At 38.3% G+C, this 17,259-nt stretch overlaps 1 protein-coding gene and 1 pseudogene across 3 annotated transcripts in view; both read right to left on the reverse strand.

Annotated features, from left to right (window-relative positions):
• ARHGAP32 (Rho GTPase activating protein 32) overlaps positions 1-17,259 on the reverse strand; it is a 267,544-nt gene that overhangs the window by 206,309 nt on the left and 43,976 nt on the right. The window lies entirely within an intron of this gene.
• Positions 15,668-17,259, reverse strand: part of LOC132494274 (pre-mRNA-splicing factor 38B-like) — a 36,520-nt pseudogene continuing 34,928 nt past the window's right edge.

Here is a 17,259-nt window from a genome sequence, read left to right on the forward strand (position 1 = left end):
TGTCAAATGTAAGCATGATACACTACCAGAAAATCAAATAACTTTCAATTTTAAAACCTAGGGAAATCTTGGTTCTGGTAATGGTATAACAGCTTATATTTTTCCACCATGTTGTCTATCTCCAACAGGTTAAGGACTATCAACTGTGAACAAAATATAAGACAAGTACTTGAAAAGACAGAAGAAGAATATCTAATGAATGGATATAAACTCTGAAGGGCCATCCCATTTCAGAACCCCCTACAGAGTCAGCTATGGCCTTTCTAAAAATGCATCACAGCCCACCTTCTCCCTCTACCCACTTCTTCCTTCCCTTCTCTTCCCCCTTTTTCCTCAAGTGTCAATACCAGTAACATACTAATAAACTTCCTTCACATCTCTCTCTGCCCCACAGAGTTTGCTTCCCAAAGGAACCCAACCTACAACAGCAACCAAACACCAGCAAAACTATCAGGGATTCAACCACTTAAACAACCACACTCATGGGTAAGGTCCACATATCTAAGCTCTTCCCGAGAGCACATCCCAGTTCCCACAGTGTGGGAGGAACCAAAATTCCAGCAGAAAGCCACAGTCTTATTTGCTGGAGGTGTCAAACGACAGAGTTTGGGGTCACCAAAGTGAGTGTAAATTTGAATGTAGAAATTCCAGAAAGGAGAGGGCTGCAGAGGAAACCTATACTCTAAAAATAAGCTCAGGGCCTCCCTGGTGGCGCAGTGGTTAAGAGTCCGCCTGCCGATGCAGGGGATACGGGTTCGTGCCCCGGTCTGGGAGGATCCCATATGCCGCGGAGCGGCTGGGCCCGTGAGCCATGGCCGCTGGGCCTGCGCATCCGGAGCCTGTGCTCCGCAACGGGAGAGGCCACAACAGTGAGAGGCCCGCATACAGCAAAAAGAAAAAAAAAATAAATAAATAAAAATAAGCTCATTTCAAATTCGTGGCTGACCCATTAACTCACATGTGCAAGAAAGACTCCGTGGAGCCCACCAGAGAGCAACAGCTGGAAGGTTGAAAGAGGCTGAGACGGTATCTCAGCTGCTGCCACCCCAGAGGAAACAGAACTTCAGCCAAGCCTAGAAACCGCTGGGTAAAAACCTCAGGCTTTACACTGAGGCTCCTTCCTGAAGAGTAAAGGCTATGCCCCAGGATTAAAGGGGTCCTTGAACTAGGGCAAAACCAGCCCACCCTGGTACACTACAAAACTAAGGTACCAAAGGTTCAATGTGATCACCCAGTCATTTTACTGCCTACTAAAACCAAATTGATACTCAGAGAAAGAAAACAGAAAAGACAGACTCTCTACAACAATCATCCATAATGATTAGGGTACAACAGAAAATTACTAGGCCGCTGTAAAGAGAAAAGGCTGTCAACAGAAACAAACCATGGAATGACTGAGATATTGGAATTAGCAGGTAGTTTAAATATAAATAGAGTAAATATTCTAATTAAAATACAGAGGTTGTCAGGCTGGATAAAAAAGCAAGGCCCAATTATATACTAGTGACAAGCAATACACCTTAAAAATAAAGACATAATGGGAAAGAATATAAAAAATAATGTATATACGTGTATAACTGAGTCACTTTGCTATACAGAAGAAATTAACACAACACTGTAAATCAACTATTCTTCAATAAAAAAGACAAAGATAGGTTGAGAATAAAAACAGAAAAAGATAAACCATCAACATAATAAGCCCAAGAAAAGCTGGCTTGACTATATTAATATAATCACTTTTCAAGAAAATATGTATTAGCAGAGGTAAAATGGGACTTTTGCAAATAATATAAGAAAAGTCAACTCATCAGGAAAACTTAATCATAAATGTGTATGCTCCATATAACAAAACTTCAAAATACATGAAGTAAACAGCAATATGGGCATACCTCATCTTATTGCACTTCCCTGTATTGTGCTTTGCAGATACTGTGTTTTTAACAAATTGAAGGTTTGTGGCAACCCTGCATGGAGCAAGTCGATATATCCAAGCCATTTTTTCAACAGCATTATTTATTTATTTATTTTTGTGGTACACGGACCTCTCACTGTTGTGGCCTCTCCCGTTGCGGAGAACAGGCTCCGGACACGCAGGCTCAGTGGCCATAGCTCACGGGCCCAGCCACTCCGCGGCATGTGGGATCTTCCCGGACCGAGGCACAAACCCGTGTTCCCTGCATCAGCAGGTGGACTCTCAACCAGTGCACCACCAGGGAAGCCCCAACAGCATTATTTTTTAATGAAGGTCTGTACATTGTTTTTTTAGACATAATGCTATTAGACACTTATAGACTACAGTTTAGTGTCAACATAAATTTTATATGCACTGGGAAACCAAAAACTTCATGTGACTCACTTTATGTAATATTCGCTTTATTATGGTGGTCTAGCGAACCCACAAAACCTGAGGTACGTCTGCAGAAATAAAGGGAAAAACAGATATCCATACCATAATTAGAAAATTTAACACCTCTCTTCCTCTCTAGAAAATCCTAGACAAAAAAAATAATAAGGATATAGAAAAATTGGATAATATACTATTAAATCAACTTGCTTTAAGTGACATTAATAGAACACTACACTCAAACAGAGAATACACATTTTTTCAAATGCATGTGGAACATAACACTGAGATGGAGTACATGCTGTGCTATAAACCAGGGCTCAAATTTCAAAAGATTTAGTTTACAGAGTAAAATTTCTGGTAACATAATTAAATTAGAAATCGGTAATAAGATATCTAGAAAAGATTCAAATATTGATATTTGGAAATTAAGCAACATATACATAGCCAATGGGTCAAAGAATATATTAAAAGGAAATTTTAAATATTTCATAATTTAACAATACAGAAAATATACTACATCAAAACTTGTAAAATCCAGTTAAAGCAGTGGTTAGAGGGAAATTTATAGCATTAAATGCTTAAATTAGAAAAGAAGATGACTTGAAACCAATCATCTAAATTGCCACTCATAACCTAGGACGAAATAGGTAGAAAGAAATAATGCAGATAAGCAAAAATAAATGAGATAGAAAACGGAAAATCAGTAACTTAAAAAACCAAAAGATTAATAAATGTGAAAAGCATGTTGCTGAATTCATGTTAATACTTCAATAAAAACTTTTAAAAACAAAAAAAATTACAAACTACATAGTACTGAATAAATGACTTTTTTTTCCTAATTGACTTGCAGATGCCCAGTAAAAATGTTAACTGTGCTGGGTCTAAAAGCGGGCTTTCCAAGGTTGTCTACCTCCATCATAAGGTCCAGAAGAGGCATTTCAAAGACAACAGGCCCTCGACAAAGAAGATATCCAAGTGCCCAGTAAGCACATAAAAAGGTACTCAATGCTCATTAGTCATGAAAGAAATGAAAATTAAAACCACAACGCGATACAATTGTACACCCACTAGATGGTTAAAACTGAAGAACTGACAAGACAAAAAGATGTAGGGCAGCATTTCTCAACATACAGGCACCTCAGAGATATTGCGGGTTCAGTTCCAGACCACTGCAGTAGAGCAAGTCACACAAACGTTTTTTGTTTCCTGGTGCATATAAAAGTTATGTTTACGCTAAACTGCAGTCTAGTGAGAGCACAATAGCATTATGTCTTAAAAAATGTAATTAACTAATATCTGATCAATTTAATATCAATTTTGTTGCTAAAAAATGCTAACCATCATTTGGGCCTTCAGCAAGTCATAATCTTTTTGCAACAGCAACACCAAAGATCACTGATCACAGATCACCATAACAAAAAAGTCTGAAATATTGTGAGAATTACCAAAATCTGACACAGAAGCACAAAGTGGGCAAATCCCATTGGAAAACTGGTACCAATAGACTTGCTTGATACAGGGTTGCCACAAACCTTCAATTTGAAAACACCCCGTTATCTGTGAAGCACAATAAAGCAAAGCACCATAAAACAAGGTGTACCTGTATAGCTAACAATCCCCAAAATCCTTTCAGGGGTCTGGCACGGTAAAACTATTTTCATAATAACTTATCACCTTGTCACTGTGTTGCGTGATGGTGTAAAAGCAGATAGATAAAAATATTGGTGTAACCATGAACAAAGGCAGTGTAATAAACTATAGCAAGTCATCGTATTTTTCACTAACATGCACTCACAATTCCAAAAAGCAAAATCTACTTTCATTTAAAATACATTTGAAGCAGCAAAAATTATTAATTGTATTCAATTGTGACCCTTGAATCGATGTATCTCTTTAATATTCTGTGTGATGACACATGGGAAGTACCCATAAAGCACTTCAGGCTTCAATACACAACAGACTGAGATGTCCGAAGAAATCACTCGAGTGACTGAAATAAGGGATGAACTAGCTCCATTTTCACTGAACGACATTTTTATTTGAAAGAAGAACCAATTACGGTTACTCAAACCCTATTTGTCAGGAATTTTCTCAGAAATGAAGCAAGTCTCTTACTTCAGGGAAAATAATTGTCAGTGTTTGTGGCAAATGATAAAATCTGAACTTTCAAGTAAAGTTAGATTTTTGGAAAAATTTGTATCTGACGCCGTGAGCTTGATAGCTTTTCTGATGAGATCAGTGATAAGATTAATAAATGTTCGCACAAGGCCAAAATCAAGGTGTCAGCCAGGCTTGACTCTCAGCTGTCAGCTCTAGGAAGAATTTGCTCCCAAGCTCATTCAGGTTGTTGGCCAAATTCAGTTCCTTGCAGTTGCACGACTGAAGTTCCTGCTTCCTTGCTGGCGGTCAGCCAAGGGTCACCCTCAGCTTCTAGAGGACACTCACATTCTTCCTCACCTGTGCGCCTTCTACCTCTGGGCCGGCACTGGCACACCTAATCCTTCTTGCCTTCAAATCTCTCTGACTTCCCCTCCTGTCACCAACCTGAGAAAACTCTCTTTTAAAGGGCCTATGTCATTTCCATAACTTAAAGTCAACTGACTTGGACTTTAATTACATCTGTAAAAATCCCTTCACAACAGTACCTAGATGAGTGTTTGACAGAACAGCCAGGGGACAGGAATCCTGGGGGCTGTCTTTGGAATTCTGTCCACCAGTCTTCTCACGGGCTGCCCCCAGACAAGAACTGAGTGCCACAGGGATATAAAGGCAAGCCTGTCCCTGGGAACCATGTGGCTCCCCTGACAGGTAACTTTGGCTCAATGGTTCCCCACTGGCTTTGCCAAAACTCTGAAAACTATGCCACAGTCTGGGGCTTTTCCTACCCACCTTCCTTTACTTCTGTCTCCCTCACAGAGGTCAGATCTGCACAGATCTCTTCCAGCTGGAGGGATGGACTTGCTCTGGACTGGGCTATGAATTACTCAAATATATCCATTTATCAAAACAGAGAACTGTACACCTAAGACATGCATTTTACTATATAAAAGTTATACTTCAATCTAAAAAGATATATGCTAAATAAATAGCAATGCTACTAAAAAGAGTCCTTACCTTCTGAAGACAGGCATTGTGTATGAAAATAGTTACTGATGAAATGATACGATGGCAGAGATTTGCTTCTAAACAATCCTGGGTGGTGGGAGTGGCTTTGTGGATAAAGCAAAATTGGTCATATATTAAAAACTGTTGAAGCTAGGTGAGGGGTCTGTGGGAATTCATTATATTTACTCTCTACTTTTGTACATATTTGAAAATGTCCATAATAAAAAGATATTTGAACTAACCTATTCTTGGCAGTGAATACAAAACAACAGGAATTCTAATACATAATTGGTCTGAGTACAAATGGGTACAACCCCTTTAGAGATCAATTTGTTTAAACCTACTAAACCTAATGCTACGCATGCTCTTCAACCCAGCAACTCACTTTTAGGACACCATAACAAACTCACGCACAAGTAAACGTTCAAGGCTGTTCCAGGCAGTGGAGTCAGCAAAAAATTTGCAATAATCTAAATATCTCTGAGATAATGGATGAAGTAATTGTGGAATACTCACACAGTGAAAATATACACAATAGTTAAAATGAACTGTATCTTCATATAACTGCATGACTATCAAAAAATAATGAGGGGGCTTCCCTGGTGGTGCAGTGGTTAAGAATCCGCCTGCCAGTGCAGGGGACACGGGTTCAAGCCCTGGTCCGGAAAGATCCCACATGCCGCGGAGCAACTAAGCCCGGGCGCCACAACTACTGAGCCTGCACTCTAGAGCCCGTGAGCCACAACTACTGAGCCCATGTGCCTTGAGCCCGTACCGTACTCCGCAACAAGAGAAAACACCGCAATAGAAGCCCATGCACCGCAAGGAAGAGTAGCTCCCGCTCGGGCTTCTCTGGTGGCACAGTGGTTGAGAGTCTGCCTGCCGATGCAGGGGACAAGGGTTCGTGCCCCGGTCCAGGAAGATCCCACATGCCGCGGAGCGTCTGGCCTGTGAGCCATGGCCGCTGAGCCTGCGCGTCCGGAGCCTGTGCTCCACAACGGGAGAGGCCACAGCAGTGAGGGGCCCGGGTAACGCGTAAAGAAATTTATTTTTAAAATGAGAAAAAAGCTGCAGAGTAATAAATATGATACTTGTTGTATAGTTGTAATATGTACCAAGAAATGGTACATATTATTTATGGCTAGATGTATGTACTTAATAGAAAGGGTATCATGAATGAGTATGATAGTGTACCAAATTCAGGTTAATGGTTAATTCTAGGTAAGAAGGAAAATAACATCAAGGGTTCAACTATATATGTAATGTTTTATTTTTATTTTTTTTTAATGTCAAGCAAGTGGGTAAAATATAAGGAATTAACGAAGCTGGTATATTGGTTTATGTTTCTCTCTATTCTTTCCTGTTTGTTTGAAACATTTCAAAATTTTTGGAAAACACGAAACAAAAAACTGTAAAGCTACTGCAAGAGTTCAAGAGAGTTTACTACTTGACAACTGACAAGTTACCTAACATTAAAGTTTTCAAATAATATTTTCTTTTAAGAATCAATTTAACCAATTTCAAATATTACATACTATTTCAGAACTATAAACTATCTCACTTCAAAATACCCAGTTAAATACTGATTTAGAAGAAGTCCTGCGGACAACACTAATAACACATATTACAAAATATGAATTATGAATAACTAAACCCAAAAATGTAGTCAAAGCATTGTGCCGAAAAATTTTAAGATTATAAAATACATATGTAAGATGAATAGCGTACTGTATCTACATTATTCTTCTTAAAAATATATATCCAAAGTAAATATGGCAAAATGCAAAATTTTATTAAGTTTAGATGATGGGCACATAAGTGCTGTGATTCTCTGTACTTTATGTTTTGAAACCTTTTACGAAGTGGAGAAAAATAAATATAATTGAAATATCTGCAGAAAGAATGGTAAATATATAATATGTATATACATATATATACATATACAGTATTCTAGGAAATTCTTCCCAAAGATCTCCATACTAGCTGTTCAAAAAAGAAAAACATTTATTTTTAATCTTCTACCTGAATGAATCTGGCCACTTTTATACAAACTAAACCCCCTCTCCAGAGTAGAATGGGGAGACCTACTCAGCATATGAACTTTATGCTTTATGAATTTTATGCTTCTTTAAAGGGGAGGCTCTGTCAGGATAACTGTGTTCTGGGAAAAACAAACAAACAAAACCCAAAGGTAGTTGTTTCTATCTTTGATTCCCCACTTGATCATTACCTTAGTTTTCTAGGTTTAAAGTAGGACTTCACAGGTTTTGATCACTGTAGTGGGTTGAATGGTGGTCCCCAAAAAGATATGTTCATGTCCTAATATTCACATGCAGTGAATGTTGCATCATTTAGAAAAAAGACCTTTGAAGTTAAAGATCTTGAGATGAAATCATCCTGTATTTCCAGTGGGCCCTAAATCCTGTTATAAGTTTCCTTCTGAGACAGAAGAGGAGATTAAGACACAAAGGAGAAGACCATGTAAAGATGGAGGCAGTGACAAGAGTGATGTGGCCACAAGCCAAGGAAGCCTGGAGCTACCAAAACCTGGAAGAGCTAAAGGATCCTACAACCTGTGGAGGGAGTATGACCCTGTTGCCACCTTGATTTCAGACTTCTGCCCTCTAGAACCGTGAGGGAATAAATTTCTACAGCTCTAAGCCACCAGGTTTGTGGTCATTTGTTACAGCAGCCACCAGACACCAATACAATCTCCCCTTCCAGACATTCCCCTACCAATTCAACTAGCTACCCAACATGGTACCTGCCATGACTTTCCTTGCTCTGTAGAATCTCAGTCCACACTTCCTGTGCCCCTCCCTGAGCTCTTGCTTGAGCCCCTACCCTTAGATGCTATATGTGTAGATATATATAACCTATCCTGAAACTTCCATCATCTGTAGCAAAAGTAGGTCTGTACCACTTTTGCTGTTATCAGCTGGAATTAAAGGACTGGTAAAGTGACAGGGCACCATGGACACAAATGCAGGTGTGTGGGTAAAAAGTACCATTGAACTTGGTCTTCAAATAAGAGAAAACCAGCCCTGTGTGGTAATAATATAAAAAGAGAAGCAGGAATAAGTGATATTATTGGAGTACAGAGTCTCCAGTCACAAACAATTACAGAATTTCTGAGCATAAGTACAACATGATGTGATTTACAAAAACTAATCTGATTAAAATGTAAAGGCTACATTAAAAGATGTGTTTGAACCTAACATCAAATCAGCTGTATCTTATCAATTCTAATTTCACAGAAACAAAAGTAATTGGATTCTGCAGAAATTCTGACAGTTAAGACTCAACTACTTTCCTCAGTCCAAATCTCCAAGGCCTCAGGCTGTTCTGACCCAACCTACCAACCACAGTTTCAGGTTTGGATGTCATGGCCCTAATCCAAATGATGCAGCTTCTGCATATCCCTGCAAAGTAAGTGTGACAGCAAGAATGCAGAACAGGGGCTTCCCTGGTGGCGCAGTGGTTAAGAATCCGCCTGCCGGGGCTTCCCTGGTGGCGCAGTGGTTGAGAGTCTGCCTGCCGATGCAGGGGACACGGGTTCGTGCCCCGGTCCGGGAGGATCCCACATGCTGCGGAGCGGCTGGGCCCGTGAGCCATGGCCGCTAAGCCTGCGCGTCCGGAGTCTGTGCTCCACAACGAGGGAGGCCACAACAGTGAGAGACCCGCGTACCGCAAAAAAAAAAAAAAAAAAAAAGAATCCGCCTGCCAACGCAGGGGACATGGTTCAAGCCCTGATCTGGGAAGATCCCACATGCCGCGGAGCAACTAAGCCCATGCGCCACAACTACTGAGACTGCGCTCTAGAGCCCACGAGCCACGACTACTGAGCCCGCGTGCCTAGAGCCCATGCTCCACAACAAGAGAAGCCACCACAATGAGAAGCCCACACACTGAAACAAAGAGCAGCCCCCACTCGATGCAACTAGAGAAAGCCTGGGCACAGCAACGAAGACCCAACGCAGACAAAAATTTTAAAAATTTTTTAAAAAAGAATGCAGAACAGAGAACAAGAAATGGCTGGTGGAACAAGGACAGGTGTCCCCAGATAGAGGCCAGAAAAGGGACTGCAGTGATAGAAGTGTACAGGAAAGGTCTGGAGCTAGACCCAGGAACCAGTTTTAACATCTGTGCAGCAAACATATGCAACATCCCAGAAAACAGATTCAAGTGATGAGTGAAAATCAATTAACTCTACTAAAACCATTGAGTATGTTATTTAGAGCAGAGACAAAGCTTCTAAATTAATAACATACTGGTTTTAAAGACCATGTTTTAGAAATTAAAAGCTTATATCTCCCTAAAAATCCAAAACTAATTTATCAGCAAATACTGTCACTTTATCTGTAAGACATATCCTGAATCTCACTATTTCTCTCCTCTACACTGCTACCTTAGTCTAAGCCATCATCATCTTTCAACTGGATGAGCAGTTGCTTCTAATCCATCTCTCTTTTTCCATTCCTGCACATCATGATCTGGTATTCATTACCAAAATGGTAGTGAGAGTAATATTTTCAAAATATAAATAAGCGGGACTTCCCTGGCGGTCCAGTGGGTAAGACTCCACACTCCCAATGCAGGGGGTCCAGGTTCGATCCCTGGTCAGGGAACTAGATCCCGCATGCATGCCACAACTAAGAGTTCGCATGCTGCAACCAAGAAGTCTGCATGCCGCAACTAAAAGATCCAGCGTGCCACAACTAAGACCTGGAGCAGCCAAAATAAATATAAATAAATATATATATTTTTTTAATCTAAATAAGCTCACATCACTCATCTATTTAAATTTCTACTGGCTCTTCACTGCCCTGTCATGCTCCGGCCCTGCTGACCTCTCACTTCCCTCCTGGTCCACTGCTTTCCAACCAGAGTAGCTTTTTTGCACCTGCTGCATACCCTGTTCGTCCCTTCCCCAGTGCCTCTGCACTCTCTGCTCGTGGGGTCCCTGATTTGGACCCAGCTGCCGCCTCAGCCAGGTCTCACCTCAAATGACCACCCCACCCCAGGCCTTCTGCGGCTAAAACAAACCCTCCTAATCACTTGCCATCACTCTGCTCCTAATGATTAGAAACTGGCTCAAGGCCATCCATCGCCCAGCTCCCAACACTATCTATCCTTTGCATGAGACTGAACCAATTCTGAAATTATCTTCTTGTACTTATTTAACTAGAACATAATTCCCGTGAGAGCAGGAACCCAATTTGTACGCACAGCTCAGAAATAGGAACTTAATTGTTGCATGCAGCACAAGCACTTTGGTAAACAGTCTGGCATTACTTCCTGAAGTGGAACATTCACATATGCCTAGCAACTGATGTCCTAGGTACATACCTGAGGATTTCCTAATTTCCTAGCTATACACATACCTAGTTTCTATACCTGAGAGAAACTCTTGCACAAGCACAACAGAAAACAAGTACAAAAATATTCTTAGAAGCACGGTTCACAATAACAAAGTCTGGGAAACAACTCAAATGTCCACAAACAGAAAACTGGATAAATAAATTGTAGTCATAATCATAGAATGAGACATACATACATTATAAGATGGATACATTTTAGTGACAATAATATAGATGAATTTTAGCAATGTAATATTAAATGGAAGAAATTCTAGAGATTAGACAGAGCATCATAATCGTTTTATAAAATTTAAAGCTAGGTTTTTAAAAATAAAACATTCTTAGGAATATATAGATGCAATAAAACTATATTAAAAGGAAAGCAAGAGAATGAATATAGGAACCACTGCCTAAACTGTTTACAACTAGGGGTTTATTATTATTATTATTACAAAACAATATAAAGAAAGTAAAGTAAAAAAGATAGAGTCAGTTCAGAATTTCGGGCTTGCCCACAGTCCCAATTTAATGGAAATAAAAACCCAGATCTCTAGCTCTATATGACACAAGGTTCTCCCAGTGGATGCCTGAATGTTGCCTGGGGCTGTTCAAGTTTTTTTTAAGCCCTTTCTGTAGAATGCTATCATTTATGTACAGACATGAATGAAAGCAGATTTTAAAAGTCCTTAAATGAACTCTTTAACAATCAAATACTAGCTGAGGACCACCCTTCCTCACCCAGCTCCCAGTAGTCTTTATTCTTTTCATAACTCCGAAACATTTCTGCCTGTAAGTACAAAACAAATGATTTTCAACACTGAAATATTTATGGAGTCAAGACAATAAGGCAACAATCTGAAAGTATAACAGGCGCTGGTTAAAAAAAATGGGATACAGCCATTCAAGAAAATACCAGGCAGTCCTAAGAAAAGAACCATGAGGTAAAGAACCACTTTACATAATGATACAGAATTATGTAAAAAAAAAAAAAAAAAGTTTTCAAGGTACAGAACAATACATACAGTAGGTTAGAATTTCTGCTTAAAGGAGGGAGAAGAAAAACACATACATGTAAAATAACTATACTCATACTTGCAGATGCTTAAAATATCTCTAGATGGAGACACAAGGAGTGAATATTATTATAAACTCTGCTATTTCCTTTCAATTTTGAACATCTGAATGTGTTATTCAAAAAATAAATTCTAAAATTTTAAAATCATAGAAGAAGACTATAATGGAAAATAAATACATTCTGAAGAGCACTGGCATTTTTCAAAGAGAAACTACTCCAAGATAGCTATTCTTATCTTAACTGTGTACACTCGCAATCCAGATGATGAAAATATCGTTCACAAAGAGTGCACTGTTCAGTGGTTCTGACAGATCTTATTTGAAGCTCTTTTTAACAACTCTTTTCATGTTCTGAATGCTATATAACTTTTTTTTTAATACTTATTAATTTATTTATTTGGCTGCACCGGGTCTCAGTTGAGGCACGCGGGATCTTTAGTTGCAGCATGTGGGATCTAGCTCCCTGACCAGGGATCAAACCCAGGCCCCCTGCACTGGGAATGCAGAGTCTTAGCCACTGGGCCACCAGGGAAGTTCCCTGAATGCTATATATCTTACCTACATATAAATAAGATTGGCTTATTTCTCCTTTTATTTACATTTTCTTCTGCTTGAAAAAGATTTATATCTATTATTACCAAAAGTGTAGCAACAACCAGTATCAATTCATGTCCATCTTTTGAATCACTAGTAAGATAGTTCACCTTTCTAACTGGATATTAAAAACTGGCCTTATTTTCTTTTTTGATAATAATTGTGGGGTTTTTCTTTAGTGTTAGATAAGAGTATTTTTATCTAAAATGACCTGTATCTGCCTGTACACCCAACCACAGACTTCAAAAGTGAAATGGTGATTGTACTTCCTCGTGAGGGACATTTCAAACTAATAAATTTTAAAACAGATAATTAAATCAAAAACCTACCATCTTCACATTACTTTTCAAAATGGAAGTACTATAACAAGTGCCAAGGAATACAAAAAGTTAAAACGGCACATCTTCTGGGGAGGGGTAATTTTAAACATTGTTATATTTATATAAACATAAATATATTATGGTGTGGGCATTGTAAAAGTCATGTGAATTCTTAAGACAGATATGAAATTTCAAAGACATTTAGAGCTACTTAACTCACATCTGACATCAGCTGTACCTCGACAGAGTGTTTGTGACTTACTAACCTACCATCGCTGGTTTTATTCCAGTTCAGTAAAAATGTATACAAATAATAAAATAGGGTTCTACTTACAGATCCTTATTGTTTTTTTCTCCCAGAAATATGCATTTAATTTGAAAGCAGTTAAGATAACAGATCAACTAAAATGGCTAGTGTATTTCAAAATATTCCTGATTTTGGTTATCAGTTCTTGCTAGGTTTGAATTACCACTAAATGGTGATGACATTTATTTATTGTACTTGACAGTACAGTGTATGTAATATTCAGCAGGTATTAATGCACAAATTGAAAAAATAATATAACCTTTTGCTGATTTGCTATAATGGACAAAGTTTCCATGCTTACTACCTGAGGTTCCTTTAAAGATGACACCTTTGAGTCCAGCCTTTTCATGCCGCTGCCTGGTGAATAACTGCTGACATTCACACACAATCTGTAAGTTGCTATGGAGAACAGGTGACCACTGGTGACCGACCACCTTTATATTTGTATATGCAGACATCAAATAAAAGAATGATAAATCATTTCACACAGATAAAGCAGGCAGGTTGCAGTTGCAACCTGTTTTTTAGCCAAGTTTTGTCGAATGACTTCCTATAAGCAAAGACTGGTTGCTCCCTGCTGGACTGCTTTCCCTGCTACTACTCTCCAGTTCTCTATTTTTGTACAAGACTATAGCTCAAACGGTACTTCTGTTGCAGTAGCCTCCAGCAGTATACCCCCGTGTACAGTACCTGAAAGAGCAAACTATCAGAAGAACCCAGTATTTGCATGTACATTTGCACAAATCTTAATGACAATTTGCAAAATTCCTACACAGCACATTCAGCTTATTCTAAAGCAACTTTCAAGTTAACTGCCTAATTCCTGAGTGTCTCTTCCATTTTCTCACCCACTGACTCTGCTTAACCATATATTTTTATATTTCTCTACACAGCTGGAGAGGAGAGGGGGGTAGCGTATGAAGACTCAGAAGGAGTTTCTAAGTCAAATATATTCTATAGGTAATGACCAGAATATTGCCAGAACTGTTATAACAAATGAACTGTATATAACTGGATTTTTTAAAATCAGTCATTACTGCAGCACTGTTTTTATAAGTCTATTAGGTACATATTATTGCCTTCTTAATTCATATTCAGAGGACTCAGGAGAAATAATGTTTTTCTTATTGTTGCCTATAGGTTCATTAAAATCCGTATTTCATGGAATGAAGCTAATTATCTCACCTGAGAGATGGAAGACTAAAAAAGCATCTAAGGAATAGAACTACACCACAAAATGTTAACCATAAAAAGCTTGTAGAAGCATCAAAAGATTATCTAATAAAGCTGGAATCTGCTCCTTGAAAACTTCAATATGTAATTTTATTTTACTGAGCCATACTGTGCACTGGTCCTACACTAACATCAATGAGATGACCAGGTACATCCATAGTGTAATTTTATTTTTTTTTAAAGGATTTAATCCAGTATTTATTCCACACTCATGATCCTTCTCTGTAATCAGAATACAAGTCATAAGAATAATCTATCAAATAATTTGCTGATAATCTTAAATAATGCAGCATAGCATTACTTTAAACACTTCTCTGTTCTAGATTAAGTTTAAAACCTCAAACAGCAATCTTCATTATCAATAAAAAAAGTTTTCAATTTAAAAAAAGGACACTATGTCAAGCTGTTTCATAATTTAAGTATTTTCCATTTATAAAAATGCTTTGGAAGCTTGAGGCTTACATCTATTCCTCTACTCATCTGCCCCACCCTCTCCCAATTTCACATTAGTATAGGGTTGCTGCAAGAATGCTAGGCTTTAGACATTAATTTCTCCTTTTATATAGTACTTTGAAATCTGAAAAATTCAAGAAAAGGATTACATGTCATGTATTTTTTCAAATAAAAAAGGAAAACTTAGTGAATAAATTTTAGTCATACTAACAGTGTCCCTTTGAGGTAGAATGCTAAAAGGACTTTTGATCAAATCACAGCCTAACTGAAACCTTTGCATCAGAAACTGACTTCTCCTAAATTCTCTCTAAAGTTAACTGTGGAGAATATTAGGTTTGACATATTAACAAGAGCCTTCCAAGATAATATACAGTGGACAAGAATGTGAATCCTACAACTGCTGCCTTCATGTACACTGAAAGCATGTAATTCTCCTATAATAGACATCCAAGATCCGTTTTCAAAGTTTTTAGCATTCTATTATGAAAAGCACAGCCATGCTAACTTCAGTACATAAACCATAATCCCACACCTACAAAACAAAAATAGAATTAGTGGCAGTTTATTGCCTTATACAAATTTGACCAACATGGCAACCATGCCAAAGGAATTAAAACACATTTTCAGGACATATGTACAGACTGTACAACTCAAAAACAATTAAACAATAAAATGCAAGAATAATCTGTGCATCATGTATCAAACTCAGTTGGGTGAAAACATCAATGCAATAAATGGGATTACAAAGGCACTTCCCTACACAAAAGAGGAAATGAAAATGCAGCCTACAGGGAGCTTGAAGAGTGTGTAACTACTGCACCATCTCAACTTGGGAGGGAAAAAAAAAGCAGATTTAATCCAACATTTATAGGATTCAATGTGATCCACTTTTACAAAAAAATTTCACACTCTCCTCTTTGCTTTTATGTTGTCTTTCTTGGCTCTCTGCTCCTATACTTTGGCTCCTTCAGCGATCGTGTTTGTCAGACTGGTCCCTACTATCACTGATCTCAGTGATCTCGTTTGTGGGAACGTTCTTTGCTTCTGCTACGCTTCCTAGATTTTTCTTTGCTGGGGCTATGCTCCCGTTTTCTTGATTTTTCAACACTGTCAGTTCTTCCTTGACTGCCACTTCTACTCTGTTTTTCTTTACTTTCATTTTTATGTTTACTTGATTTCTCTTTGCTACTGCTTCCACTTCGCTTCCCCACATTTCTACTCCTACTCCTACGCTTCCTTTCTTGGAATCTTTTTTGTCATCTCTGTGCCGCCTACCATCTTTGTCTTCTTTATATTTCTTTTCTTCTACCTCACCCCTACGTCTCCGTTCCTTGGACCGTTCTCTTGACCTCTCCTTTTCTCAGTCATTACCTCTTTCCTTATCATAGTCACAATCTCATCTTCTACCTCTCTCATTTTTTTTCTCTCTTTCCCAATCCCTGTCCCTTCTATCCCCTTTCCTATCACGACTTCGACTACGGCTTCTATGTCTTTCCCTACTCCTGCTATGCCTGCCTTCCAGCCCCCGATCAATATTTCAGGATCTTCGCCTTTCTTTTTCCCTTTCTTTGGCTTCACGCACTGGTCGCCGGCGTTCTTTCTCTCTTTCTAATTCTCAGTCAAAACTAGAAGACCCATGGCCCTCCCGACGATGGTTTCTACTTCTGGATCTTCTTGGGGACCTCCGTGGACTCAGTGATCTCCTTGGAGACCCTGAACGCCTGCGTTCAACATGTCTGTCCATTTCCTCAGCGCTTTCCTTTCCATCTTTCTTGATTTTTCTTGGCCGCGTTTTAATCTATTGATCAGTATTCTTCTGACCTGGAACCGGAATTGGTTGTGCCAAGTAAATAAATAAATAAATATACTTAAAAAAAAAAAAACAGTTACAGAGCTTCAAAAATATTGATCCTAAAAATGTTTTAATATCTAAAAGCAGAAATTATGTCACTTTCTCATGTTCATAACTTCTAATACTATATTATTTTTTATTTTTCTTTAACATCTTTATTGGAGTATAATTGCTTTACAATGGTGTGTTAGTTTCTGCTGTATAACAAAGTGAATCAGCTATACATATACATATATCCCCATATCTACTCCCGCTTGCATCTCTCTCCCACCCTCCCTATCTAATACTATTTTAAATAACACATTAATTCAAAATACACCTGCTTTTTAAAATAAAAAGCGTAAAACAAATTGACTGGATTTCATGACAACTGGATAGATTTAAAATATGTTAGTTAATACTGTCGAATACCTTTGGAAAATTAGAAACATCACAACTATCAAAATACAAAAACCTATGCAATCACAGCAACCCATGCATATACTATTATATAATATTATCTACCATTTATTATGTACAAACTATATGATACAAATATCTTCTTAATTCATACATCTACCCCGTATGGTAGCTAGATAATTTTATACCCATTTTACTCATTAGGTAAACAGGCT

Source organism: Mesoplodon densirostris, chromosome 7 (genome assembly GCF_025265405.1).
Source record: "Mesoplodon densirostris isolate mMesDen1 chromosome 7, mMesDen1 primary haplotype, whole genome shotgun sequence".
NCBI classification, from domain to species: domain Eukaryota; kingdom Metazoa; phylum Chordata; class Mammalia; order Artiodactyla; family Ziphiidae; genus Mesoplodon; species Mesoplodon densirostris.